Genomic DNA, 20,456 nt, shown 5'->3' with positions numbered 1-20,456 from the left:
ACAAATACTGTCATGGGGGAGGAAGTTACAAATTAGGGAAATTGCATAAAGTATCTGCTCTTTACCCAATCTAAGTACTGGGTCCAAAGAAGTGTGCGAACCTCAAGAACACCAGCAGCCATAGTATTGTTTTACTGGCACTGAACAATATCTCCAAAATTCTCTGGGATGAGAAAAATCTCTCCTCCCCCCTCACTTACTCAATACAATTGGGCCGATATTATACAAGTAATAAAGGTTGTCATCTAATCAGAGAATGGGCCAATATTTGTTACCTTGTTCTAGGTATGACGTTTTTATTAATGCTGCCTAACATCGCAGCAGCTTTAGGCCAGGTAGGCCATGCTCTTAGATCTTACTGAGCTTGCAGTTAGCTGACTCTCAGGTTTTTTATTATATCAGCTCTCCCGTCGTTTCTCACCTACATATGTAGAGTTGATCTGTCCAACTGTATACTTGTCACTGCTTAACTTCTTGGTTAAAATCTACTCTCTTGTTCCATTGAAATAATTGTGAATCTTGATTCTGGTATTTTCTCTCAGTTTCTGCAAATTTAATAAGTACAAATTTGTTATTTACATCTAAGTTATTAGGTGAAGCTACCTGGGGTCTTGTGGCAATTCACTAAAGGCGTTGCTTCAGGTCGATAATCACATATTATAATAAACATTTTTTGGATATGATTATTCAATAAATTTTGGTTTCATATAATAAAATAATCAGAAAAACCATATATGTGTATTCTTCTGATTTATCAGCCCAGTAGCTCTATACAAATATTACATCAGTCTTGTTTATTTTAACTAATTACTAGGGCACTCTTGCTGGCTACTGTGATTCTTCCTCATTGGAGAAAAATAATAATATCCATGAGTTGTTTTCTGTTTTTAAAGTAATAAGTGGCTCTTTGTAAATAGGTTTTCAAAATAAATGCATAAAGAAGAAAGCAAAAGGCACACAATCTCTTACCACCTATCACTGTAAACAGTTCGATTAATTTCCTTTTATCTTTCTTCCTCTTTATGCTACTCTTCTCTCTCCCTCCCCTCCCATGCACATACCTTATTCAATCCCCTTCACTGTATACTTTGTGCCTTATCTTCCCCCAGCTCAAATAATTGGACAATAATCACCTGGCGCTTTTAAGGGATATGGGTACAACAAAACCACACACACAAAAGAGTGAGAAACTCTTTAAGGTCAAGAGCACATAAGCTTTGATACCTTTTAGTGCTTTGTTTTTATGGTTTAAAACTCTCAGTGAGGTGAAATACTTTTTCATTTACTTATTTGCCACTTAGACTTTTTTTTTTTTTTTTTTTTTTTTGCCAACAGACTATGTAGCTCATTTTTCTCTTTGTTTTCTACATGTCCCTAAATTACAAGCAAACACTTTTCTCAATTAGCTGGGAAAGAATCCCTTTAGAGATTAGATGCCCTGAAGTCACTGAAAAGTCTTACCAATTCCCACATGGAATAAAAAAAAAAATATGTAGATCTAACTTACGTCTTCCCCTTAGAAGACTGCTTTTGGAATTTCTACTTTAATAACTTTTCCACCAAAATTAGGAAAACCTGATAAATCCTGGGACTCTTTGTGGTTCAGCTCTCATAGTCATGGTTAAAGAATCACAGTTCAACAAACACAAACAGTAATTTTATAAGACTTCTGATATTTATATAACATGAAATAGTAAAAGGGGATCCTATTCACACCCCAGCAAGACAGGGCTCAAGTCCCTTCATACAGCCACACCAGACCCTCTTGGTCCCATGCTCTAACACTTTCCCTCTACTCTAGTCCCCACACAGATTTTACTTCCTCTCTCTTTTTAACTCTCTCCTAGATCTTTATCCTGTAGATTGGCTTAGCCTCTCTGTTTGAGCCCTCTCCCCTTTAATATCTACCTTTCCTGCCCAGTTCCTCATACCCAATCTCCTAATTACACATATCAAAAAACAAGTGTAAGGAAGTTGAAAAGGCACATTCACACCTTGATCATTTTATTATTGTAAGATCTGGAACATTTGACAAAGCCCACTATAACTTGCTAGCACTCACATACCTCCAGTACTGCCAGGAGCCACGGTTTGCACCTGCACAGAAATAAATCTATACCAGTGAGCAAGTAACACTTTAGCCAATTAACTCCAACCTTGCCAATCCTCCCTGTGAATGATAGCCAGCTCCCCAACTGCAAATGCACAAGTCATTCGTCCTGTCATGTGCTCCATTTTATCTGCTTTGCTTGCTTTATCACCTCTTAGCGCTGCCTCCGGAGATTTCTTACTGTGCCCTGTTGCCTTCTAAACAAACTTCTCATCCTGAAATGATCACAAAACAATACTATGTGTCTTGCACTCCTGTGATGCTAGTCCATTCAATGCAGCTTCCTGGAAGGAGGACACTGTGGGATTTGGAGAACAATCTTCAAAGTTTACCCCCACCTTATTTTTATTTTTATTTTTTTGTCAACAACTCTTTGAAATAATTTTATCTTAGGTTTAGAAGTGTTTATGGCCCTCCTGTATATGAGTATGGATTACATGCAAAATTTACAAGGCAATAAAAAAAAAGGCAGCACTTAATACACATTTGTTAAATTAATAGAAATATTTGTATGAGCCAAGAGCAGATATTCTAAAAATGTTAAGAATAGGTTATGGGCTTAGATGGGACCCATATATATAATATCAAGGGAAGTCAGTGGACCAAGCAGGGCCCAGAGTATGCAGAAGGTGGGATGGGTGGGTCCTCTGATGTGTGAAGAGGGAAAACCCTCCACTTCCAGAATGGAGAAAGTTCTGAAAATAGACACTTGAAACTGGGCTTCTGGCCTATATGTCAGACCAGACCCAACAGAAGGATTGAAAACCTTGAGTAAGCCCCTTCAAGGACCCTGAGCTTCCACTTTTGAACACCATGAAGAGATTTCCTGCTGTCTGCTCACCTACTGGTAACCCCAAGATAGCTGTGGAGGTTGTTCTTTCTTCCTCAGAGGTCCCCTAACACCCAACACACAAAGTGAGCTGCTTGTCCTTCCCCATCTCCTTTCTGTCCTGAGGGTAAAAGAGATGGGGGATCTTATGTCTCTGCTTTTAGTTCTCAAAAATGTTTTGTGGAGAAACTGGCTGTTAAAGAAGAAGCAATAAATAAACTTCGGTAGGACTTAAAATTTAGATTCATCACAACCACTCATCCTCCCATTTCCCACTTTATGTCTCTTCTTGTTTCAAACTTGACATCCCTTGTTATCCTAATACTGAAATTTTGTCGCTCCCCTTAGCCCCTTTAAATGAGCTCTCTGGTTTGATTATCTGTCAGTCTTGTGCTTTTGCTTCCACCATGCTATCTCAAAGATCAGATTGAGCTTCCAAGCTCTGCAATACTTAGAACAGCCCTGCCCCAGCCCTTGGCCAATCCAGTGCCATGCAACCCAGTGTGAGCACCTGCTTAATCAAGAGGGTGCTGGAACAGTGCTAGGTGGTCTTGAGGCAGTGTGAGAATGACCCTAGACTCATACTCTTGCTTTCCAATGACTAGTTACCCTTTTAACCTTATTTTAAATCCCCTGCTCCTTTGAGGTTCCTGCTACCTAACCACAACGCAATCTGGCCTCTTATGGCACTCATATTCAATTCTTGACCTCTAGATTAATATTTCACTTTGAGTATGGGCTTTAGAACATGACTGAAAATTTCATAATGCCAACTCTCACCATTATCTTTAGCGCCTTCAGTATTTATGTGGATAACTCATCAAATACCCGAGCTTCATAGTTCTTCAATCTCTTCAGCTCTAATCAGCCTAAAGTCTTTCTTGGCTCTAGCCACCCACCCTCATGGCCCAGGTTTATCTGTGGCCAGTTGGACTAAGCCCCTTGTAAATCTGAAGCAGTGCAAAGGGACATTGAAGAAAAGAGTGACAATCACAGTAGGTAAAAGAAGATAGAAGTCATAGTCTGAGAAACAGCAAAACTTCACATTTAGGGGGCTAAAGGTATGGGCAAGAACATGGACAGCTGTTAAACTAAAAATGAGGTATAATCATATTTATAACTCCAGGGCAATGAACTCCAAGACATCGATGAAAATATATTTCTACACACACAGTTGTTAATGAAACTGCAAAGAGTTTATTGACCCTAGATTAAAGACCGTTGTCTTGAAGGATAAAGTTCAAAATAGTAGCATATATACAAGACATTTTGGTTATGGCTCTGCTCAGCCTTTCTTCCCTCTGCCCGCATTTTTTACAAGTGTTATTTTGATTTATTTGAAGTTTCCTGAATGTACCGTGCTACTTCTCAATCTTTTTCTCTCTGCTTTCTCCTCATTCTTTTCTAGCATTTCCTTCATCAGCTGGAGAATGTCACTCTCTTTATCTGCGCCCAAGCCCTGCCTACCTCTCCAGTGGGGTTAGGATGTCCCTCTCTGTGCTAACACTGTACCTATTTCCTGTCTCCACTGTAGAACTAATGTAGCATGGTATCTGTTCAGGTTCTCATCTGCCCCCCCAAACCCCAGCCCTGCAGAATGTAAGGTAAGGATTCTATTTTCTTATCATTGTATTCCCCAAAACGTGATCAATATTTGGCATAAGTTAGGTGTTCAATAAATTATGGCTAGATAAATTTCATTAGTACATATTATTTACAGTCACATTTTCTTTCTTGTTGAACAACTGGACATCAGTTTTTGCTTTCCAGTCTGCTGGTGATTTTTCATCTTCTCCATGACTCCTCAAATTTTACCAAGCACAGATTTTGCAATTGCATAAATGTTTTTATTGTCAATATGTTTGGAAACTGGAACTTAGAGGAGCTAAGAGTTCTCTTCCTAGCTGATTTTTCACTTATTCTAGCCTTAATCTTTATGGCTGTTCTCAATTTTTTAAAGGCTATTCCCTTGGATAAAGACAAGAGTAGTCTACAGCCATGCCACCCTGAATAAGCCCGCTCCCGTCTCATCTCAGAAGGTAAGCAGGGTCAGGCCTGGTTAGTACTTGGATGGGAGACCACCTAGGAAGATGAGATGCTGTAGGCATAAAAAGACAAGACTAAAACAGAAATTAAATACTTCTGCTTTCTTTTTGTCCTATCTGACCCAGTAATGGTTCCTTCTCTTGTTTTTCTTATTTCTTGCTCCAACTATTGCTTTATAAAATAGTTTTTTAATCCATTTCCCATTTAGAAAAACAAAATGAAGCTCACTGCCAGTGTTAACACTCTCTTTGAGGCTGAAGCAAATCTGACTGTTTTTCAATGTGAAAATAAAATATAAAAACTGTTTTTGGAGTTATTTCTAAACAGAACTTGTCTCTAATCCTAATGTAACAGAAACATATATGATGATCAGTATTTAATAATTTTTTTCATGTGCTACATTTCAAAGCACGGAACAACGCAAGTGGAACATCACATTCCACACAAATATATTGCGTTTCTTTCCAGATCTTCTTGCCATCCTTGTTGTGTGAGCAGCAAACTTTGCAGTAACCAGTTGAATTCTGTTTCCTTGCTGCTGCTGTATGCTCTTGGGGAAAAGTCTTCCAGAGAGACGAAGAGGTGCGACATCAACAGAGCACTGATGACCTCGAAGATGTAGCTGCCCTGGCCTGTGATACTTTTCCAGCATTCTTTCAATCAATGTCAGTCTGAAGTTTATATGGCTGATCGTGTGCTCAAGATTGTCCTTCTAGAACAGGAGGTAGGAGTTCAGCACTATAATGTTTAGAAGTTGGCAAAAAAAATTTTTATACCAAAACTTGTGTCTTTTGTGCTCAGTTAGATAAAAAGTGAGCATCTGATCAGCCAAGTCTACTGCTCCAATATTCTCATTATAATCCACAATGACACATGACTTCTTAATTTCTTTTTCCCGATGTCTGTTGTCTACTTCAATCACAGTATCATTGTGGAATGTTGACAACATTGTCACTTCCTTCTTGTCACACCATTTCAATGCCATAAATTCACCGCAGAATCTGGCTACAGTCGTCCCCTTTGCAATCCTTTTCTTCAGATCACTTGGTATCTGTTTTCTGTTCAAACAAGCTGTTCCAACTGTGTGAGTCCTGTTTTGATGTAATTCTCTGAAAAGCATGGGAGATGTATGGCAAACTTTGGGAGTAAGGTAAGGAAAGGCTGCAATCTACAAGATATCTTGGGGTAAATGCTGCAGCCCAAGCACTGCTGGCGAGTATTCTTGGGGCAAATGGGAAATGGGTTAAATTTAAACTTAGTATTCGTCATGAATCTTCTCTTATTCAGAGCTTGAGCCTGTCTAATAAAACTCTTACTCTTTTGAATTTTGGGTTCCTTCCATTTTTTCTGTCTGTACTTCGGAAGGCTAGGAAACTCCAAGAACATTCCCTGAAGAGTCTCTTGCTTTGTAACCGATGTAAAGATTTCTCTAAACAGTTTTTGAAATCTTCTTTTCTAATGTTTAGAGTTTGTGTATGAGTAAGCTCAGGGATGCCATTTTTTAATTTTTTTAAATGCTAAGAAAAAATAGAGACACTTTTTGATATTAAGTCCAAAACCTATATTTACAACTTAAGGAACTAAAAAAAGAAGAACAAACTAAACCCAAATCTAGCAGAAGGAAAGAAAAAGAATAAAGATTAGAGCAGAGATGAGTGAAATAGAGAACAGAAAAACTAGAGAAAATCAGTGAAACCAAGCTTTTTTTTAATTAAGTTTATTAGGATAACATTGGTTAATACAATTATATAATTTACAGGTATACATTATTATTTGACATCTATATATTCTATTGTGTGTTTACCATCCAAAGTAAGTTTGTTTTTAGAGAAGATAAAACAAAATCAACAAACCTTGAGCTGGATGGACAAATTAAGAAAACAAGGAATACTCAAATTACTAAAATGATAGATGAAAGTGGGGACATTATTGATTCTATAAAAACAAAAAGAATTATGAGAGTACTACAAACAATTGTATGCCAAAAAATTGGGTGACCTAGATGAAGTAGTAAATTGCTAGAAACGCAATACTTATCGAGACTAAATCACAAAGAAGTAAAAAAAAAAAATCTGAATAGACCTATAACTAATAAGGAGATTGAATCAATAATAAAAAATTTCCCAACAAAGAAAAGTCCTGGATCTGCTGGCTTTACTGGCGAATTCTATCAAACATTTAAAGAGGAACTACTACCAATTTTTCTCAAACTTTTTCAGAAAATTGAAGAGGAAAGGACACTGCTTCACTCATCCTATGAGGCTAGCATAACCCTGATACCAATGCCAGACAAGAGACTACAAGAAAACTACAGGACAACATTGTTAGAAAAATCCTTGATGAAATACTAGCAAACAGAATTCAGCAGCGTATTATAAGGATTATGACCAAGTGGGGTTCCGAGTCAGACCAAGATATATGAATGGCTACTAAGCATATAAAAAGATGTACAACATCACTAATCATTAGGGAAATGCAAATCAAAACTAAAACTTCAATGAGCTACCACCTCACACCCATTAGGATGGCTACTATTAAAAACACAAAAACAAAAACCAATAACAACAAAACAACAAAAACCAGAAAATAACAAGTGTTGGCTAAGATGTGGAGAAACTAGAACCCTGTGCTCTGTTGGTGGGAATGCAAAATAGTATAACTGCTGTGGAAAACAGTATTATGAATAGTTCCTAAAATATTAAAAATAAAATTACCATACAATCCAGCAATTTTACTTCTGAGTATATACTCAGAAGAATTGACAGAAAAGTCTCAAAAAGATATTTGTACAACCATGTTCATAGCAGCATTATTCACAACGGCTAAAATGTGGAAGCAAGCCAACTGTCCATCCACTGATGAAAGCATAAGCAAGATGCAGTATATACATACAATGGAATATTATTCAGTCTTAAAAAGGAAGGAAATTCCCTAATATGCTATAATATGTTGAAACCTTATGACATTATGTTAAGTGACATAAGCCAGGCACAAAAAAACAAATATTGTATGATTTCACTTATATGGGTTACTTAGAATAGTGAAAATCATAGTCAGAAAATATAATGATGGTTGCCAGGGGCTGGGGGAAGAAGAGAAAGAGAAGTTATTGTTTACTAGGTATAGAATTTCAGTTATAGGGATGGATGGTGGTGATGGCTGCACAACAATGTGAATGTGTTTACCACCACTGAACTGCACTCATAAAATAGTTAAGATGGTAAATTTTACACTATGTGTATTTCGCTACAATAAAAAAAAGAAAGAAAGAAAACAACCTCTTTTTGCCAAGGTTTTCCTCATTCCTATTTTACCAACCAGTTCTTCTCATGGGTCAGAATTAAGTCCCGAAGAGCAGAATTTTTCATTGCAAAGAAATTATGAGGAAGGCAAATCAACAATTTGTTTCCTGTTACAGATGACCAAGCTGTGGCCAACTGGCAAGACAGAATGATGACATATTTTTACTAGAATTGCTGGGGATGTTGCCATTCTGTCTTGTGGGCCACGGTTAGCCAGGTAATATATAATTTACTCCTAAAACAACGGTTACTTCTTTATCTTTTTCTCCTTTTACCCTCATGCCCTCTCTTTGGTTCATGTACTCCATACAAGTGTATGATTTCTTAATTTAGAGAGTTCAAGATTTAATCTTTCTATTCTCTTTATTTTTTTTGAACAGATTTTAACTCGTTTATTGTTGTCTTCAATATTTATATGCAAAATTTTGGTGATACATATGTAATTTGTATAAAACTACAAATCTGCATTGCTTACTATCCAAATGCTGTAATTGGTTTACAGCTAGCTGAATTGCATGAAAACAAAACCCAAAGAAAAATAAAAAAGAAAATAAATTAGCATATTCCTCATTTACAACTACTGAATCTAAATTGTGTTTCAACATTCATTACAAAAGTCAATCTCTCTAAAGTGCTAGCCTAACAGATTTTCTTAAGTTTTAGTTTTGTAAACAAAGTTATGAGGAAAGATTCCTTAGTGTATATATTACATATTAATCGAACCTATTTGTATAAAGTTCATGCCTATAGAAATTATTTTATTTTATAGTGGTTGACCAAAAGAATAGAATTAATGTCAGATACACATTGATCAGCATCAGAATCACAAGCTTGCTAAAAATGCCCTACTCCACACCTGTGAAATCAGAATCCACATTTTAACAAGAGCCACAGGTGACTTGTATGCACTTGAAATTTGAGAAGCAATGGTGTGGACAATAATTAGATAAAAATTTGGCTTAAAAAAAAACTGTATTCATTATAGGTAGTACAGACATCTGACTCCTTTATGCCTTCTAGTGTGGTTTGTTTGAGAATGGCGAGAGACATTCTATTTTATTAAAATTTACTTTCTCTTATTTCTCTTTTATTGTCAATATGTTACATGTAATTTTTGAAATTATGAATTAATTCCAATTCAGGATAACAAAGGGGATGTTATCTTGAGCAGATAAGAGTTAAGTGAGTTAAAATCTGTTCAAATAATATGTTTATTATATGTTTACAGCAAAAAGGGCCTGTTGCTTTGATAGGACTGAGAGCTACTGAATAAAGGATAAATGTACTGAAGAAGAAAAATATATTCCCAGCCTATATGAATTCGACAACAAAAACAATGTCTATGGAAAGACTGTCAATGTAACTTAACCACTGATAGAAGAGTGTCTTTGGCTGGAATAAAATTTGGAATCTGAGATAAAGATACAGAGATTCAAAAATAAATTTATTCACTGCATCATTCAGAGCCAAGAAGCTCTTACAGCAAAGAAGGTGAAGCTAGAATTACTACCAGATAAAGATAATAGTATAAAAGCCACACCTTTAAACTATAGTAGACTATTCACTATTCTTGGTGAGTAATGATGAAAACACTTGGTATCATGGACAAGGTCACTGGTTTTATCTTAGCTGAGGACCTTTCAGAGTTGTCAAATTTAGAGGAACTACACATACTTATTTTCTAAAAACACTAGTGTTCCACATTCTGTCTTTTCTGTCATTACAAGTGCCTATCGAGTCTGTGATAGTAAAGCAGAATTTTTAAATAGTTAACACTATCCCTTCAATATAAAAGTGTCACTTTAATAACAAGTGGGAGAATTTCTTCTTTTGAGGGAAATGGGCTTATTGTAAGAGTATAGTGAAGCAGGCCTTTGGAAATGCTTCCTTCTTAGCTGATTGACTTCAGAAAATATGTATCATCTATAAAAATTCTCATGTCTGTCCACTTTAAAAAAATTCGGAAATAAACATTTCTAATTCATTTAAAAAATCTTCCTCTAAATGACTGTCAAGTGTGTTTTGAATTTCTTTGTTAAATACAATTGTTAAAAATATAAAAATGCAAAATAAATTAAAAAATAAAAATGCAACATCTCTGATTAGTTGACAAAAAATTTATTCTTTAAAATATTGAACAAATTAGTAGGGGTAGGAAAAAGCTTTTAAAGTGTTTTTCTTTGTCTGCAGGGTCTACTCAATTCTATTTTAAGTCAGGCCCATAATGCCCTTTCTGCGATTCTAAAATCCAAAAAGCTCTGTAAACCGAAAGTTTTGTTCGTAACTCACTTGGCAGCAAAACCTGACCTGAATTGATCTGAGGCTATTTACAGTCTTTATTCTTTCATACATTGTGCCTATTCACGTTTTTTGTTGCAGAAATATGAGGATGTTTAATTATGGGGTGCTACCCAGGCTTCCATGGGGGTGTTATATAATATAAGCTATATAAATTTTCCAAAATTCATAAAATTCTGAATATCCTAAATTCATCTGGTCCTAAGGATTTTGGAGCTTGTGGACCTGTGCAGATTCTCTGTAGGGAATATGAAATGAATAAAAAATTGCAAAGTATTTTTGCTGATATACAGAGGTCTTTTCCATTGTATTTTAATATTAAGGATCTATAATTCTGAAATTTGTTTCCTACGTTTTTGTTGTTATAAGGATAGTGGAGTTACATCTTTGGGCAGAGGATCCGTAATTCAAAGTTAGCATGGAAATCAAATAGATTGTCCCACCAATGAGATAATGTGTGTGTGTGTGTGTGTGTGTGTGTGTGTGTGTATGCATACATAAAACATATACAAATATGTAACATATATAAATGCTATACATAAATGTATAACATGAATATAAGATATAACATAAATATCATATAAAAATTTGTTTTGTAATATACAACATATAGAAATATAAAACATATATATAACATATTTATATTTTATAATATGTGACGTACATAAATATAAAACACGTATATATATGTATTTTTTCTATTTCGTCCTTAAGGGGGTTTTTGACTCCTTGGAACACTCTGAGCTCAACTGAAGCTGAGAGCTGAGAGGTTTCTGAGAGATGCTTTCACTATTTCTGGGGTATGAGAGTAGGGGTGTCTTGACTGGCTTACAAATAGCCTAAGGCATGAGCTTGAAAGTGCGCCTTTAATATGCCAGATTGTACAAGTGTGAAAACCTATACCATTAAAAATTTAGTAATAATGTCCATAAAATTACATTTCTACTGGAAAATGAAAAGTGATGCAAGGAGATGAAAATGTTTTTTTCCAAACCCCATGGCTGTTAGCAAATGTTTTCCAAGAAAACACTCCCATAATTCTCTGGAGGTTCTAAAAGATTAGAAGGCATATGGGCAGGGATCCAAGAGGCTCTCACCCTGAGAAATTTTGCCGTTCTTATTATCATTAAAGAAACCTTTTATATAGCAAATCCTTCTATTTCTATTCTAAGTATAAACATCTGCTGGTATAAAATACGCAGCTTTCTAAATCTAAACTGAAATAGGAAAGTGTAAAACTAAACAAATGTTTGTAAAAACATTTTACTTGGAAAATGCAAAGAATGCTAATGTGTAATGGAGTCTGAAGTTAAATGATTCTGAGACTAAAGGTATAATATCTGATTTCAACCAGCACTACAGTTATGAACTAAAACTCTGAATTTAGGTGAAAGCTGAGTCAAAACTTGATGAGAAAGAAATCTGTCTTTAATCTAATGAGAATATATGTGGTACAGGACCTGGTCTAAGGGTGGTAGAACAAAGTTCTACAGGGCAAAATTGCAAGAGCTCAAACTTACATTTCATCAACAAATAGAACATTTGCCTAGCTAAAGAAAAAAAAAATGCAACAGAGATGCAGCTAATTGGGCCCCACTCATTTCTTCACTAATTAATCTCTACACAAACTTTATATTGCGGAGAGTAACTAATGCCCTTGCCAAATAAGGCTCATCCTGAATATTTGGTTCTCCTGCCTTAGCTTTCCTAAGCTAAGATAATAGAAGAATATTATCTTCTATCTATAACAAGATGCAGAATCTGACCTACTTTCAACATCTATCGCTTTAATCCATTCTTGTTTGGATTATTGATTTGTTGTCATGTTTCTACCCTCACTCCCATGTAGTCTATTCTCCATCTAGCAGTCAGCATAGTTCTGACAAAAGTCAGATTATGTCACTCTTTGGCCCAAAGCTTTCTATATCAATTAACGTTAAATTCAAACTGCTTCTTCTTAGGAACTTGCTCTCTGCCGCCCCTCTAACCCATTTTCTATCACTTTGTTCCTTGCTCACCCCACTTTGTTCACCCTTGCGCCTTACTTTCCCTTGAAACCACCAAGCACATTTCTACCTCTTGACCTTTGCACTTCCTAGTCCCTTGGCCTTTCCCCAGACATCTATCTGCAGGGCTTGCTCCTTTTCTTCTGCTCCAATGTCACCTTTTCAGAGAAGCCATCTCTGTCAATCTCCCCCAACCCCACCCCTTGTCTTTTCTTTTATTCTGGTTTGTATTACTTCATAGTATCCATTATCTCCTGACATATTTCAGGTCTGTCCTCTTATAGAAAAGCAGAGGTTTCATCTGTTTTGTTCATGCAGTATCCCCAGACATGAAAAGTGTACCTGCAATATACTGGGCTTTCATGATGTATGAATAAGTGTATTTGACATTAAATCTAAAAGTTGATAATATGTAAATGTGTTTGGATAAAATATTTTTAGCTTTGAAAAAAATGTTAGTTTTTCTTTATTATGTGTTTTAGAGCCATTATACTCTTGAGATCATTTTTCCTATGCAATTTATGGATTTCTTTGGAAATTGAGTATAGTTGCTTTTATAGTTATTTTAATACAATTGTAGCAAGCAATTGACACATAATTGTCTTATTGTAAACAAAGTCATTCTTTTAAATGTTTTTACACATTTTTTTATTTAATAATCATGCTAGTTTGTATGTATATACAAATCCATGAAAATGAATGCAATTTTAAAAAGTTTATAAACTTTGAAAATACAGAGATATTCTAAATAAGTTATTAGACTTATTTAATGATCATTGGGGCAGTTGGACCCCTTTGGTCCTGTTATATATGAAAATACTTCAAAGAGACTGGCTGAGGGTAACTGAGAAGACTCATCTCGGGTGTTCAGTTGGGGCTTTAGGCGTCAAGGCAGCCCCTTTTTAAAGAGCCATGTAGTAAATAACCCACAAGCTGATCATTACTGGGAGAAATTGTGAAACGTGAATGGTCCACAGGAAGCTACAATGAAGGTATGGAGATGCGATGCTTCTGTACACTTTGGCAATATCCACTCTGTCCTTCATTCTCTTTTCAGATTTTTGATCTTAGCCACTGTCATGTATTTTTTTTTTTAATTTTAAGCTACATTAACCACATTGTTCTCATCTTTCATTCTGTCACTATTATAATGGCTGAAGTAATGTAGGTATGTCAGCAGGTGACCAAGGATAAAATATCTTGCTTTGTATTCTGTTTATAGAGTAGCATGTGTGCCATGGTTAGTTAATTAACATTAATAATTAAATGTTTCCGAATGAAGAAATGAGATGAATGATTGCTAATCAGGGGACTGTTGGGTATACTGAATGACACAGAGGTCCCACGAGTTATTGGGAGAAAGCCGTGGTTGCAGACTCCTGGTATCTGAAAGAAGAGGGCCCTAAGTTCCCACAGACTCAATGCAAAGTGGGGAGACAAAGCTGAGAACAGCAGATACCAAAGAACCACCAGAAGGTTAAAAACAAACAAACCAACCAGGAAGTGGGAAATTGTCTCTGACTGGGTCACACTGGTCAGGGCAAAACTTTTGCTGAGGCTGCTACTGTCTCTGCTAAGGAAGCCCAACTCCAAACATCACTGAGTCCCTTATTCCTTGAGATCCGGTGCACCTGGCCTATAGGGTAATTGGAGTGGTAGTGGGAATAGAGAGGAAAGATTCGCTCTTTGCCATGGAGATTGCTGCCCCAAATTGCCCTCTTAGCAAGACTATGAATAATTGGGAGAGGTAATTCTCTATGAGAAAATGGAACTATCAAGAAAAGTAATGGATCCTGGGCATCCCCAAATGACCCAGGTGATTTGGATGGCAGCGTACATATACAACATACCAGGTGGGAAAATTTAGGGAAGCACTTTGATATGCAAATTTTATAGAGTATTCTAAAAATAATACATATGTTACTATTTATTTTATAGATTATTCCATGAATACTATTTATATATACATACAAATAATATGGCTCTATGACAAGCATTAATGCAAATTAACAAGAAAAGCAATAATACCGCATACAAAAAAAAGAGCAATGGACATCAATAGATCATTCCAAATAAACAATAAACATGAAAAAATAGTGTTCATTATTATGATCATTGAAGAAATGCTGATTAAAACAAGATATGGTTTTGATCTATCACATTATTAAATTATAACTAAGATAATACTTAACATTGGGAGGAATTTTGCAGAATTTTGCAGAATCTTGCAGAGCTTCAAAAATGTTTTTAAATGCTGATCTAGTAGTTCCACTTTTAGGACTCTATCCCAAGAACTTAGGATCTCAACAAAGATTGATACCCACAGTGTTCATTCCAGCATGATTTATAAACTGCCAAAAAGTCTGGAAACATCCTAAAAGCCATCGGTAGATGAATAAATGTTTGGCATATTCTTCATCCATTAAAACTTGTATTTAAACAATTTAGTGACAACAAAAAATATTCAAGTTATATTCAGTGAGATAAGCAGAATTCTAAATTGTCTGTGCAGCATGATGTTAATTTTGTAACACACCTTTATTTATGTATAGAAAACAAACAAAAGGAAGATACACCAAAAGGTTAACAATGGGTTGTGTGTGGGAGATTATAGGTAATTTTAATTTAGAAAAATGTGTTTTCTGTGGTCTTGAAAACTTTGTATTTTCATAACATACAGAAGTGAAAAGTATAAAAATGGGCATTTTTATACTTTTATACTGAGAAGATAAAACTTACTTTTATACTGAGAAGATAAAAATAAAAGAGAATTTAGAATACCACTTGTCTGATAAAAACATTGAATGTGTCAGATGGATATATAACAGGATTTCTTAGTCATTGTTTCTTGATGTTGTGGATGAAAAAGGGTTCTGCAAGAAACCCGACTAGTCCAGTGATGGAAAGTAACCTCACAAGACGATCTGATCATAAATTCCTAACTGAGCAGGTCATGATGGGTAGTCCCATATCAAGAATATTACCTCTTTAGTGAAAGGTTTGTCTTTGCCTTAAGCAAGCCCTGTTCATTGTTTCTGTGCACCTAGGTTAACACACCTTTGAAATGCCTCTTTTCAGACCCCTCAAGAGAAACCACCCTCAAGAGAGTACATACTCTTGTTAACTATCCTGTAATCCAATCCTCACCTTACTTTCTCCCACCTTAAATGTAATCTTCCTTAAATTCCCACCTTAATTCCAAATGCATAAAAGAAGCTGCAAACTGTCATTTTTAGAAGCATTTTCTGAGTCTGTTTGCGATCTTCCTTTCAGGTCTATCCTCTGTTTAGCTCAAATAAATTTTTATTAAAATTCTCTCCAGGTTTGGACGTTCTTAGTGACAACATCTCCGAAGATATGAAAGATTTGGAAAAATTACAACCAACAAAAATCAGCAAATCTCTCAGGGAACTAAAAATAATTACATACAGAATCATACTATATTTAAAACTTATCTATGGCAGTCCATAGCTTTAGTTTTTCTCTAAACAACATGCGGCTTTTTTTCTATTTTACTCCTCGAGCTCAAGAAAGTAGAAATTCAGTTATTGTGAGGACACTTAAATAACGACATCTCTAATTATAATTTTTAGAAAGACCTATTGTTGTAGGTTAGTGCCAAGTATTTTAATTATGACACTTAGGAATTTGTGATGCAATTTTATAGCCTGCTGCTTCTCAATCAAAAGCACGATAATTCCCGAAGACAAGCTTGTAAGAGTACAGTTACTTGTGTGTGTAATATTCACCAAATCATCTGTGATTAATAAAACTTGAGTAAGAAGGGGAGGAAGGGGTATTCGGCCATTCAGTAACAGGCTTGTCTCACACTTGCCAAACTCCTCTTAGGCAATACTCTCTATGCTCAGAGGGCCATGTGTTTAATTGTAAAAATCTGTCAGTGTCATAGGATTCAAAAGACATCAATCGTGTCTGTCAACAAGGAAAAAGTGATGGCTGTGTGACTCTTCTATCATTTGGAAATGATGTGCTCAAGAGAAAAAAATGTAGTCCAGGGAGAGCTGAGCAACTATAGGTTACAGGAAAACAGAGTTCCAGACTATAAGGTCACTCACCCCACACACTTTGGACTGGACTATCATATTTTTCATTTCATGCAGTTCCATGTGTGTAGCAAGACATTATGTAACTTGGCCGGTCTTGGCTGTGCAACATCCACCAAGCGAAGTGGCCATTGTTATTAGCAGTATGGTGTATGTGGACGCGATTGCTTCCTTTGGCTTTGGCAGAACGCAATATTGTGTAATGGGGCTGGAGCTGGCCTATACTCAAAACTGTATTCCAAAAGAGCTGCTAGTCAGGCCACATGACAGTTGGTTCTCTTTGTCTTAAGACTTTATTCTAAGTAGACTAAAAATATCAAAATTGTTGTATTTGGACAGTTCTGTGGGTGCAATGGGGGATTTTCCACGTTTATTTTATGGTAAAATTTCTGAATCACACCTAGCTCGAGCTTTACAGAATCAAGATACAAATTCTAGTCTGCAGTCTAAATTGGGTGACCTTAGGCTGGTTACTGCACTTTTCTGACACTCAATTTCCTTATTCTGTAAATTAGTGACAACACTTACTCTAGGGAGTTGGAAGTTTTATAGGGGACTTCAGCAAAGCTCTTCTTAACTGTGTACCTCAGGCAAATCATTTCACCTTTGTGATCAGCTGTTTTCTCTACTTGTAAAATGGATTAATTGTGGCTATCAGCTGCAATAGATGAGAATTAGAAAATAATAGGCAAATCTCCCACAACAGTTTTTGGGCACTTGGCGGCTCGAGAGTACGTGATAATAATACTAATGCTAGTGATCATTTCTTAGGTTGATGCTGTTGATTTATGAAACTTGGGGAGAAGAGAATAAGAAACGAGGAGCAGGAGACAGGCCCAGCGGCCAGAGCCCTTCGGCCTGGCGGGGGCGGCAGCCTGCGCCGCGAGGCACCCGAACTTAATTCCGCCTCGCCCCACCCCTGCCGGGGCGAATACAGGCGGCGAGTTCCGGGCGGCGGCGCAGCGCGGTCCCCGCTCACGCCCTTCCTTCTTCCCTCCTCCCGTGCTCCAGCTGTGCCAGCTGCGCCTGAGCCCGGAGAATCCGCTGCCACCGCGCAGGTGCCCGCGGCCGCCCTGGCCCTTGAGGTAGGAGCCGCGCCGCGGCCCGGGCGCGGAGGGCTCCCGCGGGACCTGGTTCCCGCTGCCCTCGCCCTCCGCCCCTCCTCCTTCCAACCCCGGGCAGCGGGCCGCTCCCCGCCCAACTTGGACCGGACCTCGGCAACGTCGCGGGACCAGCCTCCCTGGCGGCCCTCGGGCGCCTCCCCTGCGCGCCTTCCTATCCAACTCCTGCAGAGTGGACGCCGACAACTGCGGCGCGCACTTTTGCCGGGACGGGCGGCTGCCTGGAGCGCAGAGCCACGCTGGCTCCAGGCCGAGGTTGGGGCCTCCCTCGGCTGGGTGCACCCGCCCACCCTGCCGCGGGGCCCCAGTGCGGTGTGTCCGGCGCCCCCAGGTCATCTCACGCTCCCGGGATTCTCGCGCTGTGGGGTGGCAGGGATGGCGGGCGCGCTGGGAAGTGCTGCGTTCCGAGGCTTAGAGCCCAGCCTGCCAGATAGATGGTCCGAGACCCTGTGGCCACACAGCTGGTCACTGTGGCGCCAAGAGGTGATGACGCTGAGGTGGGGCAAGGGGCACGGGGGCCTGGAGCCCGGTGTGTGTTAAGGGGTTTGTTTTTCTCCCTCCAATTCAAAGTTATTGGGTACCTAGGTCTTAGATCCAGGAGCGTGGTGCTCCAAGTTTTGGGTAGGATTTTGTGACGCCCTTCAGAACTGCCCTTGTAGATTCAGTACAGAGCTAACGCCACGCCTATGTTTGCTTCTTCTTCTAATCTCGTATTATTGCCTTCTTTACTTCCTATGTGAAGTACTAAATTCTAGTACATTTTTAAGGACCACAAAGGTTTCTGTGTTTGGTCATCCCTATGTCTTGCCCCAGAAGAGGGATTTCTGTTAACTTTATCTACCAGGCTTTGTGGCCCTTCGGAGGGTCTCTGGGACACTAGGTCCCCAGAGAACTCTGCGCGGTGATAAAAGGGCTAATTAAAGGTGGTGCGATGAAAGCCTGAAGAATGAGATGAGTCTACAGCGTGAGCCTTAACAGACACTACATTTACACACGGTCTATTTAAATAAGGATCTCTTTCAGTAGTAAATGTTTTGTAACATACATACAAGTGAATTTGTACACAAGCTTTTAGCTTGAATTTGTATGTAGCCTTTTAATGTTTGGGGACCTTAAAACTAATTGTTTAAACTACCAATCTGTCTTCTTAGGATCCAGTATTCACATTTCATGTAAAAAGTGTGAGTACTTGAGGCTTTGACGAAGATGTGCTTTTACCATGTTTGTCCCTGACATCAGAATATTTATGAACCATGGTAATAAGTGCTATATAACTAACACTCATTTAAGTTTCTTGGGGGACTCTGCTCCTTGGAAATTGTCTGAGTACTAAGTGTGTTTCTTAATAAAAAATTATTTGTTATAAATCTCTTTACCTTTAATTCTTACAGGGATTTTAAAAAGTTATTTTTATTGTGGTAAAATACACATAACATAAAATTTGCCATCTTAACCATTTTTAAGTATACAGTTCAGCAGCATTAAGTATTTTCACCTTGTTGTGTTGCCATCACCATCATCCTTCCGTAAAACTCTTTTTATCTTCTTGTGGGGTTTTAATAACATTGTAATGATAATGATTGTGTTGCAGTCTTTATTTTTCTCACAATGCAAGGTTTGAGTTCCTTCTCATAGCTTTAGAGAAATGCACTTTTGAAGAGGAAAGGTGAAAAGCCATAACCAGACTGTGTTTTGTAATCTTATCTCCATCAGGAAAGTTCTAATACATTACTATTTTAGGATAAGCTTGTGAGCTATTTAAATTTGTGTATAAAGGTATTGTAAGGTTTAGCTATCCAGGGAGAAACAGGTAAGGGAGTTACTATTGTTGATAGTTTCCTCCCCTTAATATCTTAGAGAAAAATGAAATTCTTTTGTCTCCTTTAGCAGTGCAGTAACACCTATTAATATTATGCTTGAGCTTAGGTTGTGATACCTATTAGTAACTAAAAGCAGTTTAGATCTGGCTAGTTGGTGGGTGTAACAATTTCTTCCCTACTCCAGGTGTTTACTAAAGATTCATGCTAGGGGATGCTGCACATAAGATATAACCCTTTAAACTTGCAGTTAGTCTAAGTCATTGTTTTTGTAAAAGAAGCATAGCTGTGCTAGGCCTGGTTTTATGTTTAAATTTTTTTAAGTCTTAGCACCACAAAATAAAATATATTCTTCTGCTGGGTTTGGTTAAATGTTGTTGTGAGGTTAAAATGAGAAACTCATAATCTAAATTTCCCATAAGCCTATGACATTTCTGATTAGCAAAGGAATCATACAAATCATATCTTATGCTGCAGTAGGAATGCATTCCAATGTTTTCCTTAATTCATGGTGTAGTGTGAAGTCTGGATCCCAGATGTTTTAGTGTTGGGTTATCAAACAACAGTGTATGCTATATAAGAGTTTCATAGTATCACAATTCTTTTTTTTCCTTCTGTCGTGAATTTTTCTTAATTTTAAAATTATTAAATATTACAGCAATAGAATAAAACGATTTGTTTATTTAATCAACACTTATATGGTGCTTACTGTGTGCCAGGCACTATTCTAAGCATTAATCCTCAAAACAACTCTGTGAAGTACATAATAGCATCATCCCCATATTATGAATGAGGTAATTCGAGGCACAGTGAGATCATACATCTAGCACATGGCAGAGCTGGGGTTCCATTTCAGGCTTCCT

At 37.3% G+C, this 20,456-nt stretch overlaps 1 protein-coding gene across 2 annotated transcripts in view; it reads left to right on the top strand.

Annotated features, from left to right (window-relative positions):
• Positions 1-17,612: 17,612 nt before the first annotated feature.
• Positions 17,613-20,456, top strand: part of PLD1 (phospholipase D1) — a 179,473-nt gene continuing 176,629 nt past the window's right edge. The window contains exon 1 of one of the 2 annotated variants that reach the window (XM_039865034.1): positions 17,613-17,740. The gene's annotated coding sequence lies outside the window, so the exon portion shown is untranslated. Of the gene's footprint in view, positions 17,741-18,139; positions 18,260-20,456 lie in introns of those variants that run through there. The other variant, XM_039865035.1, reaches the window with a different exon arrangement.

Source organism: Pteropus medius, unplaced genomic scaffold (genome assembly GCF_902729225.1).
Source record: "Pteropus medius unplaced genomic scaffold, Ma_sr-lr_union100, whole genome shotgun sequence".
NCBI lineage: Eukaryota > Metazoa > Chordata > Mammalia > Chiroptera > Pteropodidae > Pteropus > Pteropus medius.
The sequence above is the reverse complement of the archived record's forward strand: the minus strand, read 5'-3'. Positions and strand labels throughout refer to the sequence as shown.